At 49.5% G+C, this 8,347-nt stretch overlaps 1 protein-coding gene across 3 annotated transcripts in view; it reads right to left on the reverse strand.

The window, feature by feature from the left end:
* The window catches only part of MYO18B (myosin XVIIIB), a 285,741-nt gene that overhangs the window by 235,772 nt on the left and 41,622 nt on the right, over positions 1 to 8,347 (reverse strand). The window lies entirely within an intron of this gene.

Raw genomic sequence — 8,347 nt, forward strand, 5'->3', positions numbered from 1 at the left:
TAGGTGTATGGGGTCTATGGGTGGGTGTATGGGGTCTATAGGTAGCTATATGGGGTCTATAGGTAGGTGTATGGGGTCTATGGGTGGGTGTATGGAGTCTATAGGTAGGTGTATGGGGTCTATGGGTAGGTGTATGGGGTCTATAGTTAGCTATATGGGGTCTCTGGGTAGGTGTATGGGGTCTATGGGTAGGGTCTAGATGTAGGCTCTGCAGCGTAGGCTGTGCTATAGCTCTATGCAGAGCACCATGGAACATCAGAGGGACAATGGATAATTAACCCCACCCAAGACAACCAAAGAGAATATAGAGCAGATCAAACTGTGATAAAGGTTTCACAGATAAACAGGCAGAGTTGGCCAACTGAATATGATAAAGGTCCCAACGGGCAAGGGAACCACATGAGCAAAGGAGATTTTGGGAGACAATAGGTGGTCCGTGGAAGCAGTTCTTTTGGTTTGGTTTGGTTTGGCTTATTTTTGAGACAGAGTATTGCTCTGTCGCCCAGGCTGGAGTGCAGTGGCGCAATCTCAGCTCACTGCAACCTCCGCCCTCCGGGTCCAAGCGATTCTCTCACCTCAGCCTCCTGAGGAGCTTGGGTGACAGGCACCCGCCACCACATCCAGCTAATTTTCATATTTTTGGTAGAGATGGGGCTTCACCATGTTAGCCAGGCTGGTCTCAAACTCCTGAACTGAAGTGATCCGCCCACCTTGACCTCCCAAAGGGATGGGATTGCAAGCGTGAGCCACCGTGCCCGGCCTGGAAGCAGTTAGTTTTGGAGATGGGGAGAAGACAAACGTGGAGAAGCTGGCATGGGCCAACCTTGAAAGCCTCAACCACGAAATTAAACTTTAAACTCCAGTCGTGATTGGCAAAAACTGATACATGCCCCCACCATACTCCTGGGCTCATAACAGTCATCATTAATCAATCAAGATCCAACAGCAAGCCAGTGAGTCCAGATTCCTTTCAGGACATGGCTTCTTGCACCTACCATGAACAGCTTCCCTGCTAAATATTGCCATTTTTTTTTTTTAAGATGGAGTTTTGCTCTTTATTGCCCAGACTGGAATGCAGTGTCACAATCTTGGCTCACTGCAACCTCCGCCTCCAGGGTTCAAAAGATTCTCCTCCCTCAGCCTCCTGAGTAGCTAGGATTATAGGCACGCACCAGCACACCCCTCAAATTTTATATTTTTAGTAGAGATGGAGTTGCACCATGTTGCTCAGGCTGGTCTCAAACTCCTGACCTCAGGTGATCCACCCACCTCAGCCTCCCAAAGTGCTGGGATTACAGGCGTGAGCCACTGCACCCAGCCTGCCAAAGATTTTAACAGGAGGAAACAGAAAATGACATGATCAGATGTTTATGCATTGTAGGATTTTTTTTAAGATTTATGATCCCAATTATGTCTGATTGAATATTAAAATTAGTCTGAAACTACTGTGCACACACCATCTGGCCAAGAAGACTTAGCCCAGAAGCCTGCTGGGTGAAGAGGAAGTGAGCCGGGAATGGGAATTCTTTTGTCAATAATCCCCCAGCCGATAATGAGAAACTGATTTGCACTTGGCCTGCTTAGAGAACTTGGGTGATGACGTGTAGGCTGTTAAAGCCAGCAGGTCTTTGAATTTCACAGTGTCCAGTGCCCAGAGAGGGGGTGACACTTGCCCAAGATCACACAGCAAATTAATATCAGATGCCAGACTAGAAGTAGGCTTTTCTGATTCTGGGACTGATTCCCAGTCCAAGATACTTGTCCCCTCCATTCAAGCCACTTCCTCTAACTGGGAAACTTGCAAGGATCATCAACGAATTGGGATGACGTCAAAGCATACAGTGACATGGAGAGATTTGCTTGGGAAACATTTCAGTTAATATAGCAAAAGCATGTTCCACTGATCCATCATATTTCTGGGCCGCCACAGGATCACAATATCCCTAGCAACTAGGAGCTCAACCTAGCAACTGCAGCTGGAGCAAACAGAGGGGCAGAAGGCGTCTTACCAACATACTCTCCGTTATTTATGAGATCTCAAAGTAGCAGAAAAAGGACGCCAAAAGGACAGTGCCCACACATTTATTATGACTCCCCCCGTCACCTATGAGCATTTGACTTTAAGTTACAGGAGGACTGCATCATCTGCCAGGTGCTCGTGTGAAGAGAATGAGAAAACTTCCGCTAGAGTTCATTTGCTTCTTTCTCTTCCTCGCCCCCTCCCAATGTCTTTTTCTGAACAGATGTGAATCAATAAATACATGTTTCTGATCCAAAATGATGAGGATCATGAAAACGCTCACAGTTCCTTAAACTTCCAGAGAGCCAGCTGTTCTTCAAACACCTCTGCAGAGTGCCCTGATAAAAGGAACTCTTTGGATCAAAATCATGAAGATAGAAAGAAGTCAAGTGAATGGAATAAGTCAACTCACAACCCAAATGTCTATCAGCAGGAGAACGGAGTAACAAAGAGTGATATTACCCAGAACGCAGCATTGGAGAGCTACACAGCAGTGAAAAAGAACAAGCCACCCAGACACAGAGACATACAGGCGTCTCACAGACCCAGCGCTGAGTCTAAGAAGCCAGACACAAAAGCCTGCACTGTGTGTTTCTGTAAAGGTATGCAAAGTTCACGAGCGGGTGAAACTAACATAGGGTAAGAAGTCAGATAACAATTCTGGAGTGAGATGGGTACTTCCAACGGATATTGCCTGAGAGGGGGCTCAAAGGAGCCTTTGGTGGAATAAGGAATGTTCTGTATCTTGATCTGGGGGATAGTTGCTGGTATGTTTCATCATATTAACGTCGGCCAGGTGTGGTGGTTCATGCCTGTAATCCCAGCACTTTGGGAGGCTGAGGTGGGAGGGGTTGACTAGCCTGGGCAACAGAGTGAGACCCTGTCTCTACAATAAAATTAAAAATCTGCCAGGCATGGTGGCATGAGCCTGTAGTCCCAGCTACTCAGGAAGCTGAGGTGGGATGATTGCTTGAGGCTTGGAAATCGAGGTTGCAGTGAGCCACGACGGCACCACTGCACTCCAGCCTGGGCAAAAGAGAGGAACCCTCTCTCAAAAAGAGAGAAAGACAGGGAGAATATCAACATCACTGAGCTGTACACTTAAAATCAGTCTACTTTATGCACTCTATGTTTTACGTCAACTTTCGAAAATCAGTGGATAAGAAAAGTCAAATCATAAGATGCCCAGGGTTTGACTGAGGTGAAATCTCAAGGTCAAAGTCTGCAGGTAATTTAGTGAAAGAAAAGAAAATCCAAAATGTTCTCTCTCCATTAAACCAGGCTGGGTTTACAGCGCCCAGGAGATTCGTACAGTGCAGAGAGAGAAGCCAGGCTTCCTGTGGAGCCAGACGGAGCTGGATGCCCTCTCGACTCTGTATTCCCAACCCCACGACTATACTCAAGTCCCTTCCATGCGTGGAGGCTCGTTTCCACATCTTCAAAGAAGAAATGAGGCCACGTGTGGTGACCCACGCCTGCAATCCTGGTACTTGGAGAGGCCAGGGTGGGAGGATCGCTTATGCCTAGGAGTTTGAGACCCGCCTGGGCAATGTAGCAAGACCTTTTATCCATTAAAAATATATATAAAAATTAGCCAGGCAGGGCGACAGGTGCCTGTAGCCCCAGCTACTTGGGAGGCTGAGGCAGGAGAATTTCTTGACCCAAGGAATTCAAGCTGTGAGCTATGATCGCACTGCTGCACTCCAGGCTGGCTGACAGAACAAGATCCTGTCTCAAACAAAATAAATAAATAAAATGGACATCATATCTTAGCATCCTCCCAGGGCTGCTATGTGGACTAAATGAGTTTATGTATGTAAATAAAGCACCCAGCACGGCTGGGCGCAGCGGCTCACGCCTGTAATCCCAGCACTTTGGAGGCCAAGGCGGGCAGATCATGAGGTCAGGAGTTTGAGACTAGGCTGGCCAACGGAGCGAAACCCCCGACTCTATGAAAAAAAATACAAAAAAATTAGCCGGGCAAGCTGGTGGGGCACTTGTAATCCCAGCTACTCAGGAGGCTGAGGCAGGAGACTCGCCTGAACTCGGGAGGCAGAGGTTGCAGTGAGCCAAGATTGCGCCATTGCACTCCAGCCTGGGTGACAGAGCAAGGCTCCTTCTCTAAATAAATAAATAAATAAATAAATAAAGCACCCAGCACAGTGGCCAGCACCCAGTGGTGTTCAATAAATGGGATTTTCCGCTCACTACTGCCTCTGTCCTTCTGTGCCTTCGCCTAGGCTGTTCCACCTTCCAGGGACACCATTCCCCACTGCTGCCCAAGTTCATGCCCAGTACTCTATAACAAGTGAATCAGGTATGACCTTGCCCTCAAAGGGCCCCCAGTCCACTGAAGGGGACAGGTGTGCAGAGATGACACACAGAGCACACGCTGTGGGCAGGGGTAAAGGAACCCACTGGAGGGATGGGAGGCTTCCTAGAAGGAGTTGGGTGTGGAGCAAATCATAGAGTGTAAACAGAATGAGAGAGGCAGAGCAGGGGCCAGGAAGCAGGAGGTGTCTCCACGTGGAAGGACAGGGGGTTGGGGGAACCTGGCACATTTGGGTGCAGAGAACTCTGGATAAGCTGGGGGTGCAGGTCTCCTCTGCAGAGCACAGGGCCCCGAGGAGCCATGGTACGCAGCTGGGAGCTGCTCTCTGCTGGAGCTCCCGGTGACCTCCCTGGCAGAGGGAACCAGCACCTGGGCATCCTCCCCCTGATTGTGAGCACAATAGCGGGTCTCAGGCTGGCCTGGGTCCAAGTCCGATTCATGGGGAGGCACACCCACTCCCTCTTTCCCAGGGCCGGGTGGGCTTCCTTGTGTTTTTGTTTGTTTTTTGAGACAGAGTCTCACTCTGTCACCCAGGCTGGAGTGCAGTGGCGTGATCTCGGCTCACTGACACCTCTGCTTCCTGGGTTCAAGCAATTCTCGGCCTTAGCCTCCCAAGTAGCTGGGATTACAGGCACCCGCCACCATACCCGGCTAATTTTTTTTTTTTTTTTTTTTTTTAGTAGAGACAGGGTTTCACCATCTTGGCCAGGCTGGTCTTGAACTCCTGACCTCATGATCCACCTGCCTCAGCCTCCCAAAGTGCTGGGACTACAGGCGTGAGCCACCGCACCTGGCCGGGCTTCCTTGTTTATACAACCAATCAGCCCAAGGATTCCCATCCCTCTGCCTCCTGGACCAGAAGCTAGCTCTGGGAGGAACATGCTAAACACTGACTCAATGCATCTCAAAAGAAACATCATGTGGGTGCCCGCACAGGCCAGTGAACCTCATGGAGATTGCGGGAGTGGGGACTGCAGGACAGGTGTCGGTCCACAGCCAGGAGCTGCTCTACCCGTCACTCAGCATCTCACTAATCCACTTCTTAGGGCAGCATCGAGAGTCCACTTAAGTGGGAAGGAGAGAAAGTGTCCATTGAGCATGTATTTTTTTGTACTGGGCGCTGTTTCCCCCACAAGGCAGGCATGGGTCTCTCCAACTGACAGAGGAGGAAACGGAGGCTCAGCGAGATGAAGTTACTTGCCCAAGGCTACCCATTTGGGGAAGGGCATGGTCAGTAAGCGTCAGACACCTACTGAGCCCCCAGTCCTTGGTGTCATCCAAGGGTGTTGCTCTACCCAACCCACTGGTGAAAAACTGAGGCTGGGAGAAGTTAAGTCACCCAAGGGGTCATAATGGACCTGACCTCAGAGCGCATGGTCTTCAGCCACGATCTCCATCTGAGACACCAGAGCGGGAAGAAACAAAGTGCCAGATTTAAAGTCAGGCCAACCTGGATCCCAGTCCTGACTCCACCACTTAAAAGCTGTGTGCCTGGCCGGGCGCGGTGGCTCATGCCTGAAAGGAGGCCGAGGTGGGCGGATCACGAGGTCAGGAGTTCAAGACCAGCCTGGCCAACATGATGAAACCTCGTCTCTATTAAAAATACAAAAATTAGCTGAGCATGGTGGCGCATGCCTGTAATCCCAGCTACTTGGGAGGCTGAGGCAGGAGAATTGCTTGAACCAGAACCTTGGAGGTGGAGGTTGCAGTGAGCCAAGGCGGCGCCATTGCACTCCAGCCTGGGCTAGACTCCATCTCAGAAGACTCCATCTCAAAAAAACAACCACCAAAAAAAGCTGTCTGCCTTTGGGCAAGTAGCTTCACCTCTGTGAGCCTGGTTACTTCTCCTGAAAAACAGATGTGATCCGAATTCCTTATTTAAAGAACCACTGGGAGAATTAAGTAAAAGAAAGCTCCTGGCAGAACCCCTGGCACACACGAGTGATCTCTCATCCTTCCATCTGAGCGCCATTCCCCCACAGTTGACAACTGGGTCATAAAAAATAAATGCGCCTCGGGCCAAGGCCTGGAATGTGACACCCGGAAGCAAACTGCTGGGTGGCAAGGATTAGTACTATTTTTATTACTGTTACCACTGCTGCTGGGAGCTTTAAAAAACAATTAGGCTAGGTTGCAGAAAATAAATTATAGAGAAGAAGAAAATAATATGAAAGCTTTGTGATTTCAGATGTATCTGGTGCTTGGCAGATCTCAGCTAAGTTCCATGTACAAGCTGAAACATGGCAGGCAGCAAGGGAGCGGTGTGGGGACTAGCCGGAGACATTGGCAGTCAGAGGGTCCTAGTAGCCTCCAAGCACTCAGCCGGGGACACACTGGGGGTCTCCGCACTTTCATCCCGGGGTCCTTGCTCCAGTGGGCCACTCATCTTTACCTTTGCACCAGGTGCTCAGTGTAGCCGGAATGCAGGCCTCACCGCACCTGGGTGATTCACTCTTAGTCCAGCTCCAGCTCATGGTTGCCTCCTCCAGGCAGCCTTCCATGATATGCCTCTACTCCTCCCAGCTTGGCCTCAGCCTACACACACCTCCACTTAGGCACATATCCCTCCAGCTTGGAATGATCTGTTCATGTAGACATGGCAGCCCACCACCAGCTCCCAAAAGTGAGTCACTTGATGGCAGAGACCCAGGGGAGTTATTTCTGTGTGCAATTCCTGGCATCTAATAAGATCAGTAAATATCCACTGACAATGAGCTTCCAGCAAGCATCCCTAAATAAGAGCCACTGATGGCGGGGTTGAGTGGGTTCACCTACTGAGCCGGGTGCACGGTTCTACTCATCCCAGATTTGAGGACCCCAAGCTGCCCACAGTGACTGAGGGATGGGAGCCTCAAGCTTTCTAACCTCCTTCTCTGGGTTCTCTGAGATTCCCAGCAACTGCCCCCAGCTCCCAGGACCCAAGGAGTGGATCCAAAGGAAGACATGAGGTCCCCAAAGACCTAGGGAAATGATCCTGTGGAGAAAATGAAGTTTAATTAGCCCAACTCTGCTGACCACAGTAGCAAACAATTTGAAAATTGAAAAGATGCAATTTTAGTTAAGTTGTGAGTTAGGCATGCTCCTTCATTTATCCACGCAACACACATTTATTGAGCACCTGCTGTATGCCCGGCTGAGTGCTAGGCTTTGTCTATTCAGGAGTGATCAAGACAGGTGAGAGAGCCACCCTCATGGAACTGAGGGCCGAGGGGAGACAAATGAGAAATAAACAAACAGTGTGATCAGAGATGTGAGAATGTTACCAAGGAGACAACAGGGAAGACGGTTGCTGGAAGCATCTCCTTAGACAGGTCTGGGAGCCGGAGACAGTAAGGAAGCTGGATGCCCAGAGATGTTCATCACCTTACTACTAAGAACCACAAAAAGCTTTCGAACCATGTAAACGGATGTTAGGGAAACAGCAGTTCAGGGAGCCATGTCTTTTCCATGAAGGTCCGGTCATTAAAAAGAATGTTTGTGAAAGTTTTAATGACATACAGTTTGTTGTGAATCGTGTAAAATATGCGTGGGAAAATGCGGGATAACACCTGCAGGTGTGTGACTGGTGCGTTTCTCAGGGTGGTGAGGAGATTGGTACTTGCTTTCTGGTTCACGTGAGTGTGAAGCGTGTATTCTGGTTTTGGTTTTTGCCTTTGTGTTTTTTCTGATTTCTCCATAGGAAGTAGGTAGTAATTTAGTTTTTAAAAAAAAAAAAAAACAGATGCTTCATTAAAAATATGAATTAGAGGAGAACAGAGATAAATTCAGTAAGAGGGAAAACTGACTTACTGCCAAGGAAGATGGGAGGGGAGCCGAGCGCCTGGCTAGTGTGCCTTGCTGTTGGCGAGCAGGCCAAGCCCTCCCCATGGGCCATGGAGGACTGGCCCTCTCCAACTTGCCCAATGCTGCCATACTTGATAACAGAGAAGGAGGAGAAGGAGAGGGGAAAGGAGGAGGATGAGGAGAAGGCGAAGGAGGAGGAGAAGGAGGAGGAG

Source organism: Cebus imitator, unplaced genomic scaffold (assembly GCF_001604975.1).
Source record: "Cebus imitator isolate Cc_AM_T3 unplaced genomic scaffold, Cebus_imitator-1.0 Scaffold237, whole genome shotgun sequence".
NCBI lineage: Eukaryota > Metazoa > Chordata > Mammalia > Primates > Cebidae > Cebus > Cebus imitator.